Below are 17,370 nucleotides of genomic sequence, written 5' to 3'. Positions count from 1 at the left end.
AAAGTCCATTGTAATTAGGACACACCTGAAGAAACCTAACCTGACCTAAGAAGACGTAAAGGTTTATAGGGCCCCTTCCTGGAAAAGGCGCTTGAACAGGTGGTTACTGGCTAGCTAAAGTCACTCTTGGATGAACCTGATTTTTTAGATCCATTTCAATCAGGCTTTATGCTTGGTTTTAGAATGGAAACTGCTTTGTTCATTCTGTGGGGTGATTTTTGCCAAAAGAGACAGGGGAGTGCAATCCTGTTGATTCTCTTGGACTTCTCAGCAGCTTTCTTCTTCAGTTAGCAACTTTCGATTTCATCAACCATGGAATCCTAGATTCTAGTCTGTCTGGATTGGATGTTGAAATGTAAAGCGGGAATCAGGTCCCTGATGCTGTATTTCTGCTTCAGAAAGGCAATGTGAGACCCTCTTCCCTCAGCTTCCCTCCCCTGCCAAATGGGAAGGAAATACGGGGGCTGGTGCCCATGTGCTGCCTTTCTGCCTTCCGTGTGAATTTCTGGTTTGATGGGATCCATGTGATGGCATGGTGGGTGCAGGCTACTGACACATACACACCAAATTCATCACCCAAATCAGTTCCTGTTTAATTAATTATCAGTCCATTCATTTCCCCTCTGCCAGCTCACACAGCCATCTCTCTCCCAGGGTCATCAACCATGCACACAAGCACACCTTTTATCTCCTTGGAGGATTGCCCATACACTTTTTCTCCTTGTGCTCACATCAGCATGCACACACACTCATGAATATCCTCATACCCAAACTCTCTCTACACATTTCTTTTTCAACATACAATCCATAACAAAGAATTAACAAATACCAAGCACAATACATTGCTTAAATATATTTCATATTCTAGTGAACAGGTAAAACTCTTTCTTGATCTTTCTCAGGATCGCCCTCCAAACACTTTCACACACAAATACCTATGCATCCACACACATAAAAGGATATATCGTCCATCCATTCATTCTTATGTCACAAACACACACACATCTCCCTTCTCCTTCCCCCACCCCAAAAACTCAGTCCATTTTATTTTTCACCATCTTTGCCCAGATTTCACTGTTTTTTCCAATTTTACACACACACTTTTGCCCAGGTATCCCCTTCCCCCTCCAGCCAACCTGGCCTACCTTTCCTTCCACAGGGTATTCAGTGGCTGATTTGCACTACGCAGCTAGATCTGTCAACTACTCTCCTGGCCCACCAATCCATACCCCCATCACTGTTAGCCGATGTTCACCCAGTCAGATGGAATTGGAAATGGACTGCCTTCAAGTCAATTCTGACTTATGGCGACCCTATGAATAGGGTTTTCACGGTAAGCGGTATTCAGAGAGGATTTACCATTGCCTTCCTCTGAGGCTGAAAGGCAGTGACTGGCCCAAGGTCACCCACTGAGCTTCGTGGCTGTGTGGGGATTCAAACCCTGGTCTCCCAGGTTGTAGTCCAACATAGAAGGAGGCAAAAAGGGCCAGCAGAACAGAACTAGGCCTAAGCAGGCATCAAAGTAACTACAGAATCATTATAGTGGCAGTCAGCAGGGAGGGGAGTTGATAGTCTGGTGGGGCCCCTGGCATTGCCCTGGGGTCACCATGAGGCCACCCATGGTGGACATCACATAGGCAGTCCGAAATACACATGGCACGTGTGTCACAAGGATACATTGCCACAATCACTTTCTCTGCACATGACCTACTGTGTAGAGTCATTGTGATGATAAATACTGGAAGTGAATCAGGAATATGCTCAAGAGTTCCTGGGCAGCCCATTTTAACCACTATACAGCACTGCCTCTCCACTTTGTACAGTTGCCCAGCAGCTCTAGCAAGCCAGAAAAAGTGTCTACCGTATGAAAGTACTACAGTATAACCACTTCACTACGCTGCCTCTCCGCTTTGGACAGGAGCATTGTAGTTCTGCAGTCCAAAGTCAGCAGGTAATGTAGTCTAGTGGTTTCTCTACTGAACTGATTAAGCACATGCCTTGTGTCTCACAGGGCTACAATGTCACAACTGCGATCACTCCACATGACCTGTCACACTGATTTGTTGTGAGGATAAATACTGTGACAGAATAATAAACTTAAATGCCCAGTAATTAAAGAAATAATCATTGCACATAGCATCCATAGATGTTTTGTTTTAATATATTTTAAAGTCTGTTTTTAAGACGTTTTAGGATGTTTTTAGTGTTTTGTTTGCTGCCCTGTTCTCCTTCTGGGAGGAAGGGGAGGATATAAATTTAATAAATAAATAATAATAATATTGAATTCTTCAAGTTTGGCTGACTCTACTCATCCGATTATCATCCCATCATTATACAAATTAATAGGTTTTCATCTGTTTATATAAAAAAAATTCTATTCATACACTGAAGATGATATTCAACTAAGTCATACTCAGAACAGGCCCATTGAAATGTATGGATGCACTCTGTGTGTAACTAACTTTGACTGTCACTGAGGCATTTGTAATATTTCTTCAGCAGTGACTTGTGCCTTCCCAACAACCGCTTCCTTTGGTACATCTGACAATGTTTGATTTCAGTTTGTTTGTCTTTGCTAGCAAAAGCAGTCTATATCTTGAACATCAATTTATTCCTACTTAGGAAACCTGAACGTAGTACTGGACAACACGTTTCCCCAATCTGTTTCTAATTATCATTTAAACTACATAACGAAGTCACTGTATGATCCCTCAACATGTGTGATCTACAAAGAAATATGTGCTTCCGGATGTCAAAGAAAGCTTTCTAATAGCAGCACAGAGACTTTGATAACAGGTTGCACACATTCTTTCCAAACCTAAAAATGAATAAAACATATACATCCAAAACTCTCATCAAGCCTGATAAATCCTGGACTGTATTATTCTTAATTAATTATTCACTAATAGGCAAAAAAAATACCTTGCGGTTTAAGAATGTATCTACAGATATTTCTATCAAACTTTTAAAAGCAGGGAAATTGGGCAGCTATAGTGAATGCACCAGGGGAGCAGGAGACCTGACCTCCTCTCTGAGATATTGTACTGCCCTACAAATTTGTCAAAATGCAAACACAATTTGGGTTGGTCTTTCACAGTCCAATCCACTTCCTGTGTAGCTTGGAAGAATTTGGTAACATTGTTATATCTGCTGTATATTGTTGTATATCTGTTGACTATAGGTACGTTCTTAAACCGCAAGGTTTTTTGCCTATTAGTGAATTTCTTTGCTTTTTAATTTGGGAGGTAAGAAATGTGGTGTGACCACCTGTTTAGCCAAGCCAAGCAGCTGTGAGTTTGACAGTTGGTTCTTACTGAGCATGCCTGGGCTTATCGTTGAATTCAATGTAAAATTTCTTAAATTAATTAAAAATCAGCCAGGCATTTTTTTAACTTTTAAACTGCAGAAGATGAAGGTCAGAATATGGGACAAGGTCAGTAATAGGATTACAAGTACTTTGTGAACATGGCTGATTTTTAATTAATTTCAACAGATTATGACAACTTTGACAGAAAAAAGTCCAAAATAGGTCTGTTTTTTCTCTCTTTTTACACTTTGAACTCTTGATTCTCTCTGACTGTTTTGTGTATTGCCATGAAAATTTACAGGGTTGTTAAGCAAGCCTTTCTGAGTTCAGGACTCAGTTTTCATAGAAACATATAATAGTAGAGTTGGAAGGGGCCTGTAAGGCCATCAAGTCCAGCCTCCTTTGCAATGCAAGAATCCAAATCAAAGCATTCCTGACAGATGGCTGTCCAGCTGCCTCTTGAATGCCTCCAGTGTTGGAGAGCCCACCACCTCCCTAGGTTGTTGGTTCCATTGTTGAACCGCTCTAACAGTTAGGAAGTTTTTCAAAATCTGAAGTCAAAATCTGGCTTCCTGCAACTTGAGCCCATTATTTCGTGTCCTGCACTCTGGGATGACTGAGAAGAGATCCCGGCCCTCCTCTGTGTGACAACCTTTCATGTACTTGAAGAGTAGAATTGCCACTTCAGAAGCATCCCAAAACCTGAGATTTTAGAGGCGGGTCCAAGTGATGTCATGGGGTGGGCCTGAGTGATGTCATAGGGCGGGCCTGAGTGATGTCATGGGGCAGGCCCGAATGATGTCATTAAGCATGATACATTAAGCATCAATCACAGTCAACCAACTTCAGCATCGTATCAGTTAAATAGATTAAATAGTCGTGGGGGGGCGGCTAACGTTTTGGTGTATATCTCGGGAACCAGACCACCTAGACACTTAATTTTATTTAAAATTGAAGCTGAGAGTCCGGAGATTAAGGGGTGCTAGCTGGAGAGTCAGAGGGCCCCCAAAAAAACCGGAGACTCCGGCCAAAAAACGGAGACCTGGTAACCCTATTGAAGAGTGCTATCATATCTCCCTTCAGTCTTCTCTTCTCCAGGCTAGACATGCCCAGTTCTTTCAGTTTCTCCTCATAGGGCTTTGTTTCCAGTCCCCTGATAATTCTTGTTGCCCCCCTCTGAACCTGTTCCAGTTTGTCTGCATCCTTCTTGAAGTGCAGAGACCAGAACTGGACCCAGTATTCAAGATGAGACCTAACCAGTGCTCAATAGAGGGGAACTAGTACTTCACGCGATTTGGAAACTATACTTCTGTTAATGCAGCCTAATATAGCATTTGCCTTTCTTGCAGCTACATCACACTGTTGGCTCATATTCATCTTGTGATCAACGACAATTCCAAGATCCTTCTCACATGTCGTACTGCTCAGCCAAGTATCTCCCATCTTATAACTGTGCATTTGGTTTCTTTTTCCTAAGCATAGAACTTTGCATTTATCCCTGTTGAATTTCATTCTGTTGTTTTCAGTCAAATGCTCCAGCCTATCAAGGTCCCTTTGAATTTTGTTTCTGTCTTCCACGGTATTAGCTATGCCCCCCAACTTTGTATCATCTGCAAATTTGATAAGCATTCCCTGCACCTCCTCCTCCAAGTCGTTAATAAAAATGTTGAAGAGCACTAGGCCCAGGACCGAGCCCTGTGGTACCCCACTCATTACGTCTACCCAGTTTGAGAAGGAACTGTTGATAAGCACTGAGTACGATTCTGGAGCCAACTGTGGATCCACTTGATAGTGGTTCCATCCAGCCCACATTTAGCTAGCTTGCTAATCAGAATATCATGGGGCACTTTGTCAAAAGCTTTGCTGAACTTGAGGTATATTATGTCCACAGCATTCCCACAGTCTACATGGGAGGTTACCCGGTCAAAAAATGAGATAAGATTTGTTTGGCAGGATTTGTTCTTCATAAATCCATGTTGGCTCCTAGTAATCACTGCATTGTTTTCAAGGTGCTTACAGATTGACTGTTTTATAATCTGCTCCAGAGTTTTTCCAGGGATTGATGTTAGGCTAACTTGTCTGTAGTTCCCTGATTCCTCCTGTTTGCCTTTTTTGAAGATAGGGACAACATTAGCTCTCCTCCAGTCATCCGGCACTTTACCAGTCCTCCATGATTTCACAAAGATAATAGACAGCGGTTCTGAGAGTTCTTCAGCCAGTTCCTTCAATACTCTTGTTGTTGTTGTTGTTATGTGCCTTCAAGTCGATTACGACTTATGGCGACCCTATGAATCAGTGACCTCCAGCAGCATCTGTCATGAACCACCCTGTTCAGCCCTTGTAAGTTCAGGTCTGCGGCTTCCTTTATCAATCCATCTCTTCTTTGGCCTTCCTCTTTTTCTACTCCCTTCTGTTTTTCCCAGAATTATTGTCTTTTCTAGTGAATCATGTCTTTTCATTATGTGTCCAAAGTAGGATAACCTCAGTTTCATCATTTTAACTTCTAGTGACAGTTCTGGTTTACTTTGTTCTAACACCCAATTATTTTTCTTTTTCACAGTCCATGGTATGCGCAAAGCTCTCTTCCAGCACTGCAGTTTATCGGGCCCTGCTGATTTGAACTCATTCAAAGTGATTAGGTATTCCTTGACCATTTGTCTATCAATCTTAAGCTCCAGTCTTGCCTCTTCTACTTCATGTTTCCCAGGACGGTCACAGATCCTTTTTTGGGGAGAAGACTGAGCCAAAGTAGGAATTGAGGACTTCTGCCTTTTCTTTGTCATCTGTTATCATTTTGCTATCCTCATTGAGTAGCTGTGCCACCATTTCTTTTCTCTGTCTTTTACTATGGACATAAGTGAAGAAAGCTTTTTTGTTGCATTTAGCATCTCTCGCTAACCTCAGCTCATTCTCAGCTTTAGCCTTCCTGACACCATCCCTGCAATTCCGTGATACCTCCCTGTACTCTTCCTTTGCGGCCTGGCCTTCTTTCCACTTCCTGTACGTTTCCTTTTTTGTTTTCAGGTCATCTCTAATTGGTCTGAGTTTATTAAAATCAACTTTCCTGAAGTCCAGGGTGCGCGTATGGCTACTCTCAGCTTTTGCTTCTGTTAAAATCAAGAATTCAAGTATGGTGTGGTCACTTTCCCCCAGAGTTCCCGTAACTGCCACTTCATCCACCAAATCATCTCTATTGGTTAGAATCAAGTCCAGGATGGCTGATCCTCTGGTTGCTTCCTCCACTTTCTGTAGGAGAAAGTTATCTCCAACACAAGTCAGAAATTTCTTGGAGGGGCCGTGTTTGGCAGAATTTGTCTCCCAACAGATATCGGGATAATTGAAATCCCCCATTACTACTACATCATGCCTCCTCAAAACATTGGCCATTTGCTTTTCAAAAGTTATACTCTCGTCTTCTCCTTGATTGGGTGGTCGGTAATAGACTCCAAGCACCACATTCCTTTTATTACTTGCCCCATTAATTTTAATCCAGATACTCTCGGTGGAACTACCAAGCTCATCTTCCTGTATTTCTGTGCAGGGATATATATTTTTCACATATAGCGCGACTCCACCTCCCCTTTTATTCCTTCTGTTCTTTTTGAACAAGTTATATCCTTCAACTGCTGTATTCCAGTCATGGGAGTCATCCCACCCAGTTTCAGTTATCAAGTCGTAATTGCCCTCCTGTATTAAGAGTTCAAGTTTGTCCTGCTTGTTTCCCACGCTCTGCGCATTAGTATACATGTATCGAAGACCATGTGATTTATGGCTTGGCTTCCTTACTACATTTTTCTGAGGACTGTCACTGGTCCCTATTAAAGCCGATCTCTCTGCTCCCATTACTGTGCACAAGCCTTCATCAGCCGTTACCACCAAGTTTATGTCTCCCTCCCCCTTACAATTCAGTTTAAAGCCCTCCTGATGAACTTCTCCATGCTGTGGCCAAACACATTCTTCCCAGTCCTTGTGAGATGCAACCCATCACTTGCCAGCAATCCATCTTCCAGGAAGCATAGCCCATGGTGCCAGAATCCAAATCTCTCACGTCAGCACCACCTTCATTCACACGGAGTATTTTTCTTTCCCTTTCTACTCCTCTTCTAAGTACTGGAAGGATGGATGAAAAAACTATCTGGGCCCCAAAGTCCTTGAGTTTCCTTCCCAGAGCTTCAAAGTCTGATGTGATTCTTCATAGCTCTGTTTGGCAGTATCATTTGTTCCTACATGGATGAGGAGAAAGGGATACCTGTCAGTGGGCTTGATGAGTGATGGCAAACTTTCCGTCACATCTCTAATCCGTCCTCCTGGTAGACAGCATACCTGGTGAGTCCACGGGTCTTCTTGGCATACTTGGGTTTCAATCCCATGCAGTAGGGAGTCTCCCACTACTAGTACTCTTCTCTTCTTGTTGTGGGGCGTGGTTTCATTGACCTTGCTTGATTGAGCTTCAGTCTCTTGCTCGTTGTCGCACGGGGTCTCCTGTAATTCTTCCACCACCGGCTGTCCTCCAGTCTCCTCCTCGAGTGGTTGAAAGCGGTTCCATAGCTCCACTGGTGAAGAGTCTCTTCTAGCTCTTCTGCTCCTGTCACCCTTTCCCACGGAGTTTCCTCCACTTTGTTGATCCTCTCCAAAGCTACCACCTTCTGCGACCACCTGCTGTTGCTCTTCCACCTCCTCTTTTGTAAGTTATGTAAGGTTTTGTTTTGAAATGAGCTTATGGGAAGCATCAGAATGGCATGGGAGGATATTTTAAATTTAACATTGTAGAATGTGAAAAATCCATGCTGACTATAGTATACAGCCACTCTCGTGGTTGTATAATGAATTATCCCTCTGAAAGTCTAGGTGCTTCACATTATCCCAGTCTTTTCTTTCTGTAAATGTAACGTTCAGAAGTTGTATGGTGTTTTTTTAAGGACTCAACACCCATTCAAAATACTTGAATTTCTTCCAGCAGTTCCTGATTTCTGAAATATTTGGCCAGTGTCATAGAGATTTGGCTAAATGGACTCAATCAACTGTTTTCAGTCTATTGTAGTTCATAATCCCTATTCATGATGAAGTGTACTGCAGCCTAATGAATGCGGTAATGGAATCCTTGTGTATGTATTTCCACAGCAGGGTGCAGATTAGCATAAGTGTCATATTCTGTTGCCATGCCTGCTATAGTATCTGAAGCATTGCACTCACTGGTTGTTTTTTCTTTTTTTAAAAAAGCTCCAATGGAATAATAGTGAGATGGATATGGTGTACATGTACATAAAGAATGCACTGGTTGTAGAAATGGCTCTATAATTGATCTCACCTGGAGGGGCATTATGATAGATTAGAATTGTGCTTTCTTTCTCTTTCAAAGCCACACATGTAATAATATGAATATGGAAGAATTAGGTTACACCTATGGCACAATTTTAAATAATCTGTCATTGCAGGACCACTGAGTAGCTTGAAGAATAATATTCTACCACACTCTCTCGTTTTATATATTGATATATAACATTGTTTGAAGCTTGGCTCAATCATCAGCCATCATCAGAGTCGATATGCTCTGGTTCTGAAGGATCACACATAGAGAAAAGTAATGTTTTTTTGATAGTGTAACATCATAATGTACTCTCATGTTTAGATGGTCCCAGTTTGTTTGCCAAATCAATGGGTGGGGGAAAGATTTCTTTTTAATAAACGATAATAAGAGCTAAATCATACCCTCCTTCATTTTTAATCAGAAATCACTTAACAACAAAAGAACTCCATAAAACATGTCCCTTCTAAAACTTAACGTAGATTTCAGAGTCCACACTTTGACTCTATGAATTGAACTTTTGAGTCAGAAGCATATACCTTCTCAGGTGTTTTATTCTGAATAAGGTTGGAGAAAAGTCTTGATGAATTTCTTTGCACATGCATAGAAAAGATACTACTTATGATTAGTCCCAGAATTTATTACTTGATTATGAAAAATATAGTTCTGAGAAAAATGCATACCACTTAAGCGGTGGTTTAGTGTGACTAATCAAAGAGGTTTTCCTGGCACACAGGAGGTATGAATATATAGAAGACTAACTGAGAAAGGCGTACCATGGTGGCATGGTAACAGCATAAGCATATTAAGCAGTCTGAGGTAAGTGCAGCTTCTGGGTCATATTTCAATCTGATTCTTTCTGCTGTATTAAAAGAAATTATAGCAGTAATAGGAATAACATTTCCCAAATAAATTGTTTGCCATGTTACTAAGACAATCAAACCAGCTATTGGGACTGTGGATTAACTGTGAATTTCATTTTCCTTTCCTATCAGCACATTTCAGTTTAATATAACAGACTATTTAAAGTTGACTGGGGGGAAATCTAGTCCTAGAATATTGCTGGGGAGGCTTGTTTCAAACATCACCTTTGGAATGTGGTTGCAAGAGGAAGAGGAAACCATTTGCACACCTTTCCCATGGGGGAAAATCATTTGTGTGAAAGGGTTCCAATGTGGTTTGGGCCAGTTTTAACCACAGCAATGAAGCCCCATTAAAGAGAAAGGCCTCCCCCTTCCCAGTATGGTTAAAGTCAGTCCAAAGCATATAGGAGACGCTTATCACAAGCAACATCCCATACAGAAAGGATTCTAAGCAACACCCCATTTTAATGGCAACTTCATTGCTATCTAGTATCAGAAGCAAGCCTTATAGTAGCCTGGATTGAATCACACCAAAATGCCTTATGCACAATCACATCACAGACATTATTATTTTGGATCTCTGTACTGTACCCTTCCAATTAGCTACTTTATTTAGCTGGCTGTATTTTTATCCTGCCTCTTATAAAGCTGATATAGCACAGTGGGGAGGACAGCCTGGCTGGGAGTCCAGAGTCTGTGAGTTCAAATCCCCGCTTGTGTCTCCTGGGTGTAAAGGGCCAGCTAAAGATCACCTCACAGTGAGTGGCTCAGGGGTGACGTGCCCTGCCACCTGTGCAGCCGTGGGCAAGCTGCATAGTCCCAAGGAGCCCAGTTGCCTCCCAGCTGGTAGTTGTGGACAAGGAAGGGGCTGGCTTGTGCAGCTGTGGCAAGCTGAGCAGGCCCTGGCCAGCTGGGGAGGACTGGCCTCAGAGGGAGGCAATGGTAAACCCCCTCTGAATACCACTGACCATGAACACCTTATTCAAAGGGTCGCCATAAGTCGGGATTGACTTGAAAGCAGTCCATATGCAACAGGACCCAGAGTGGTTTGCAATTGGCACATTAAGACAGCGATACAACCAGCCCTAAAAAATACTGTCAACAAATAATACATTTGAAACAAGCCATACTCCTGAAATAAACTGATTGCTTTACTTTCACCTAGTCTCACTCAGACGTTTTTAGTTTTCTCCTAAGGCCTGCATGAAAAGAACTGTCTTTAAATGACACTGAAACCCCAGCAGCAAAAGTGCTCTATGCACCTCTAATAGAGAGAGGTCCATAACCAGGTTGACAACTGAGAGAGGAGGCCCTTTCTTGTGTCACCACTAAATGACCAAGGCCACATCCACACCAGACGTTTATTCCACTTTAAACAGTCATGTCTTCCCCTAAAGGATCCTGGGAAATGTTGTTTGTGAAAGGTGTTGAGTGTTGTTAGGAGACTCCTGTTCCCCTGACAGAGCTCCAGTGGCCAGAGGGGTTGAACAGGCAGCCCCTCTTCTGGGGATTGTAGCTCTGTGAGGGGAATAGGGCATCTCCTAGCAACTCTCAGCACCCTTCACAAACTATAGTACCCAGAATTCTGTTCTGCTCGTGCACATTAGTGAAAACAAACTTTCTAATAACTCTATGTGGCTTGTTAAAGCAATCCTCATGTCTCTTAAAAACAGCGTATATTGGAGTTTCACTGAAGTTCAAGAATCCCTTTGCAATGCTGTTGCCTACTTCCTAGCATACAGTGTGACTGGGAGTGGGTGGCAAGTATGTTTTAGACTCTGAGGAAAAGGGTTGTTAAGTCGACCTTGGTAACTTAACTGAAACAGTATATGTGTAAATCCATCACAAATCCCTGGCCTTCTACAACTTTCATCCCTCTGGAAATCAGATCACAAGATTGTTTACAAGAGACTACGATTCATTTGGCTAAAGAGCCATGACAGTAGGTCCCTTGGTATTATTTGGAATTGCAGTAACTTAATCTTACACAAACAGCCTGAAAGCAAAATAATAACGATTAGGTAATTATTGCAAACGAATCACTTTAAATATTTCATATTTAAAAAGGACATAATTTCACTGTAAATGCCATGTTTTGGCATTTTTGACAATCTATTGCAATTTTTCATCATGTTTCACAAAATGTCAACATTTCCACTTTTATTCTTCCTTCAGATTTCAAGATTTTGAACTACAGTTGTTTAAGCCGTTGGAAGTAGCATCATAAAAATATTTTACTGCATGGCATAATGTATGAGCTAATCTTAAATCAATAGTAGGGAAGGGAAATCTTTAGTTAAATCCTCTGTTCAGAAATAATTACTTCTTCCAACTGGAGCAGAAGGGGGTTATTTAAAAATCCAGTACTGAAGGCCTATATTCTTAGCTGTGGGAACAAACACATTTTGATCACATATATATATGCCTTAACAATTCTGACTTCAAAACAATTAACGTTTCACTACAGAATGTTTTCCAGTTAATTTTTGTAAACTGTTAACTAGAGGGCAGACAATTCTTTTAAAATTTAAAACTGATGTCAATAGGGGTAGACAATACAAGGCCCAGTTTGGTCTATGACCATAAATAAATATCAATCAATACAGGGCTTGATAAATCAGGGGTATGACATGAGGCCAAATTGAATGAGATGAAAGTGATCTTCCAGTGTTTTGATTTCTACTTACAGGCAGCCACTGGTGGAGAGGAGTTCAATTTTGATCAGAAAAGCATTTCTGGGAGAGGGGAATCTATGCCCTTTGTCCAAGTCATTTTCCTAGTCTAAATTACATCCTTCTATCAAAGCTCCTCTATGGCCATACTACCCTGAACACGCCCAGTCTTGTCTGATCTCAGAAGCTAAGCAGGGTCAGGCCTGGTTAGTACTTGGTTGGCAGACTGCCTGGGAATACCAGGTGCCATAGGCTTAGAGGAAGGCAATGGTGAACCATCCCTGAATACCTCTTACCATGAAAACCCTATGAATATATCCAACAAAGATTCATAGCGTCATCATAAGTCATAATCGACTTGAAGGCATATAATAACAACAACATCAAAGCTACTGTTTGTCCCACTGGAGAAAACATACATTTGTGGGGCAAATTTTGTCTTTGAGGGTGCAGTTCAGAATAGGAAAATAGCATGTGGAAAGGTTGTACCATCTCCCCAGCAACACCCTTAGGAGTCCTCCTGGCCCTGCAGCTGCCTTCAAGTATAAATCAAAACACTGGGCAATCTAAACAGAGATCTCACATCTCCTATTGAGGAGAACAAGTTCTTCATATTTATCTTCTACTATCCCACTTCTTGGTAAAAACAAAAAGTTGCTCTTTATTAGGATTAAGTTTAATGAATATTTGTTTCCATTTGACTATGTACAGTGTAGGCTCAGCATTGGCAAAGTGCCCTTATGCCTGTAAAAGTCTGTTTCTTTAACTTCATTAAGCCTTTACAATTGAATTTTTTAAGTGGTGGGTTTACTGACAATTCAGCGTGAGCGGCTGTCAGTGTTTTCGATCACTGTTACACCGTGATTGTACCAATCAAGTGGCTTGATCCTGCTTTCAGTGTGTGTAATTATTTGCAGTTCAGGAGCCTGGTTCTTAAACTGGAATGGTCCCATTGCTGGTCTAAATCTTCTCCAGGTTGCAAAGCATGGGAGAGCAGTTCTTCTTGCCAACAACTCAACTTCTATTCATATTTTTTAAAATTTAGATTTTTTTAAATTACAGTCTTTTTAACTGTGAAAATATCAGCATAATACAATTTAAACAAAACAATTTATATCCAACCTAACAAACTCAACTTCAAATACATTGCACAAATGATATTGTCGTGGATATCTTTTATAGATAGCCACGTAGGGGTGGCTCGAACCCAGGATTAAGTGCACACGAGACTTTCAGACAGAAAGCTAGCTTTATTACTTACGTAAACAGAGACAGCGATCCCACAAGCATGTCTACCAGAACAGACATCAGCACAGTCTTATATACCCCAGTGACTGTTAATGACATGTGATCCCATACAGCAAACAGGAGAATTCTTAGCTGCGACGTGCTCTGCAAAGGGTGCGCAGTAATTCCCTGCAGACAGTTAGATACAGGCGGGAAATTTGAAACAGTTCATAACTTTTCCCACATACCCCTCTTAGTACACACTCCCATCATGACAGTAAAGTGGAAAATTCCACATCAATATCATGAGGATGTTTCTATGGAATTTTTAAGCTCTTGCCCCTGCTGTTCAGAAAATTGCAAACCCATAGCTTGTGACCTATTTCTATTACGCTGCTCAATGACCTGTGTCCATTTTATCACAAAGTTAGAATATACAGATGCACATACACACATACACTCGCACACATATAAATACACACACATGCATGTATACACACGCATATTCCTGAGTTCTTTGGGGGCTACAGTGCCTATTACATCCCTGAAGAAAGAAATTAGGTTAGAGCCATTGAGTGAAACTAAGCCCACCCATAATTTGGTTCATGGTGTTCCAAGAGACCCCTCTGATTAAGCTTTTAGCTCTCCTTGAGAAGTGCATCAGTGTTAAAGAGGATCTGGGCCGCAATCCAGAAACTCTGTTCTGTATGTAGATCCAGCAGCTATGTTCATACCACTGGGTCTACAGCTGGATACGCTCCTACCACTCTATGATTTGTACTTGATGAGTGACAGTTTGGTGTTAAATTACCGCTATAAGATCCAGCTGAAATTTACTGCTGTTTCCCCTGGGATGCTTGAAAGAGACAGTGAGAAGGATTCGGGATTAGAGAGTAAACTCTTTTGCCTTCCTGAGCAGAAAGAATTGATCTGAGTGCCCTTTTGAAAGACAGACTCCTCCCTTCTCTGTTACTTTGCAAAAGACTGTGAGAAAGCAGCTAATTTTCTTCTCCTCCTAGGAGGAAACCCAGAGAGAAAGAACATCAGCAATTTACTCCAGAAGTCAAATGCTCCATGTCTGTACTTCTATGGGGAGTCCCTGTGGGAAGAAACTGACTGTAGCTTGAAAAGGCCGGTGCAAAGGCACACCAGAATGTGGAAGAGAGACTATGTTGCTCTCTCAGTCATGAGCCTTGCAAAAAAAAAGGAAAACCAAACTGTAGCCCAACACAACAGAAACGGGTTGTCTCCCTGCCTGCTGCTGCTGGCACCTTTGTACAAGCCCCAAATGCCAGAGGGGAGGGGCAAGAGCCCCTGTCCTCCTCCTCCTCTTCCTCTCTCCCCACCTTCTGTGGTTGCAGAAAGCTCTGTGCCTGATTCTCCTTGGCTGGTGTGCCTAGCTGACTTATGAACAGCAGACTACAAGTGACTGGGAACACACGCCAACCACCCACCCCAGCCCAGGCAAGCTCCCTGGCAGGAGAGGAAGTGTCTCTGTCGCCACAGCTATGGAGCCATGCCTGCCTGTCATCCTCCTGTCCCTCTTGGTTAGCAAGGCAACCAGCAGCTACTTGGCACACACCCTGGATCCTGGTGGGTCCGGAGGGCAGCTTTCTAGTTTAGCCGAGATCAGGGCACTGTTGTCAGTTTTTTGGTGCCCAAGAATCCCTTGCACATGTGCTTGTTGTCTCGCATCGCTGATTTCAATCCTATACAAACAAAATTTGGAGTCACAGTCCAGGTTGAGGTCTCGGTGGAAAAAAAGTATATCCTGGATGTGGATATATGCATTACCGTCTTGTATCACCACAGAAACTCTCCTCCCTACTGCCTAGTCCTCAGATGCTGAAACAATTGAATACATAGTTTTCCCTTCAATAAGGTGGATATAGATCCCCAGCAATGACTATTTCGCTTGCACCATATTTGATAAATAAGAGAGATGCTCTCAGCTCTCAGCTTGGCCATTATGCAATGCTACTTTTAGCTCAGATATACTCCTTGGGATTGTGTGTGTGTGTATGTTTATGTTGCAGAACCATTAAAAAAAGTTCTATTCCTCTTTGAAGCCTAAACAAATTAGCGGAGTTGAGAACTTTATTTTCGGAGTTCATTAAGCCTTGAGCAGTAAATCCTTTTCTCACATTCCAGATGTTGCGGTTTCTTTTGACCTCAGTTTATATTTCCCTGTGATGTGAATAAGCCAGCATCTTAGTCTGCTCTCCCCATATAGATTTTTTTTCCTTTGAGGGCCAGGCAAAATTAGACACACCAAAACTATGAGGAACCTTCAGAGATGCTTATAAAAAGAAGACCGAGCATCATTTTTATTCTCATTAGTTAATTTGAAATCATTATGAAGTTCCTCCACTTTTCAAGAGTGCTGCAGTCTGGCAGGCAATGATTGTGAATTTCATATATTTTGACTAATATATTTTTCATCCACTTCTCATTTCTACTGAAGTACTTAAAAGTTTCTCAGGTAGTGCTCTCCTCAGCATGAACATGTTTAAAATGTAGCCCTTGAATAAATAAAGCATGCTGTTTAGAAAGCATTTCCAAGTCTACACAGTACATCTCTTTCAGACTGTAACCCTAGACTTTTATGCACATGTTTAACTTTATGCATGCGGGTAGTCAGAATGGATTTGGTGCCATAACATATCTTGATAGAGGGAGCTTTCATGATGCATCTGGACAGAGGAACTTGGAGGTGGGCTGGATTAGATGCATATAGCACAAACTATCTCTGCAAACCACCTGCATATGTACACCCTGAGTTGTCTGCACAGCAGATGATACTGTTGACTGGTCCAGACTAAACAGCCATCTCTAGGCATATAAGAGACCTGCTGGGTCAGACCAAAGGCCTATGTAGTCCAGCATTCATTTTCTCCAGTGGCCAACCATATATTACATAAGTCATTAAGGTTCAATCTACATGTGAAAGAAAAGCAACAACTGCATATGGCACAGCTGTGATATGATTTGAATATGCCTAAATGCTCCCTGTCTATGGAAGGATGGGTGACTGGCAGTGATGTGGGGTGTCTCCCTTGGGGCTTAGTAGCCCCAGAATATGCCTTCAACTGGGGTTAATGGTGAGGAAGGAGCATAGAGGGGAGAGGGGATCTGATTACTAACCAGCTTGGAATGGGATTCCATGCCTAATCTTGAAGGTAGTCCCATCCTATCTTCCCCTGGACCACAATTCCCTGTTGAACTTCACAACATCCACTGCAATTGCACTGAAGTGACCTTCACTCAACCAGTTCCATAGCTAGTAATACAAAGTAAGCATTAGCCTACGACAAGGCAAAGCATCACATTGCATGCTGCTCTGGGCTCCTTTTTGGAGGAAGAGTGGGATGTAATAATAATAATAATAATAATGCATTCTAGATTAACTATTTCTTTGCCCTTCTTTCTTTGGACTGTGGCCAAATATGATGTGGTGAGGAGTCACAAAGACACACTGGATGGTTGAGGTGATCAGTGCTCAAGACTCAGAGCCAAAATGCAGGTATACACAAAGCAAAATAAGAGAGAGAAACAGTGTTCAGCATTATATCAAAGCAAGTAGTTAAGCCTAAGTAAATAAAGTGGCATAATAAATAATATATTAATATTGAAATAAATTGCATAGTGCTTGGCAGTAATTCCTGTACAAAATACTGCCTTATATATCCACAAATAACAGCCTAATCCTATGCAAGGCGAGGTGTACCCAACCCCATTAAATTTCAACAGACTTAGGGGCACCTACATTTGTGGAGAATCCAACTGTACAATGGCTAGATTTTTTTTTAAAAAAGGAATGAAAGATAGAAATTCAGGCAAGAGGCCTGAATATCCTGAAGGGGCCAGCACCCCCTGTGTCTCTGTTGTGGCAGAATCAGAAGTCTGGTCTAAGCACTAAGCATCAAATAATATACTCCACAATGTTGCCATCAGCCCATATGGTAAACTGGGCACCTTTAAAGAATTAGTATGATC

General features: G+C 41.8%; 1 long non-coding RNA gene and 1 pseudogene across 1 annotated transcript in view; one reads left to right on the top strand and one right to left on the bottom strand.

Annotated features, from left to right (window-relative positions):
* Positions 1-13,469, bottom strand: part of LOC133384238 (uncharacterized) — an 83,524-nt gene extending 70,055 nt beyond the window's left edge. Inside the window, exon 1 of the long non-coding RNA XR_009762464.1 lies at positions 13,409-13,469. This is a non-coding gene — a long non-coding RNA (uncharacterized LOC133384238). The remainder of the gene's footprint in view (positions 1-13,408) is intronic.
* On the top strand, positions 12,284-12,402 carry LOC133384660 (5S ribosomal RNA; annotated as a pseudogene).
* Positions 13,470-17,370: the final 3,901 nt, after the last annotated feature.

The sequence above is a fragment of the Rhineura floridana genome, chromosome 4 (genome assembly GCF_030035675.1).
Source record: "Rhineura floridana isolate rRhiFlo1 chromosome 4, rRhiFlo1.hap2, whole genome shotgun sequence".
NCBI lineage: Eukaryota > Metazoa > Chordata > Lepidosauria > Squamata > Rhineuridae > Rhineura > Rhineura floridana.
Note: the sequence above shows the minus strand (reverse complement) of the source record. Positions and strands in the feature narration are given on the sequence as shown.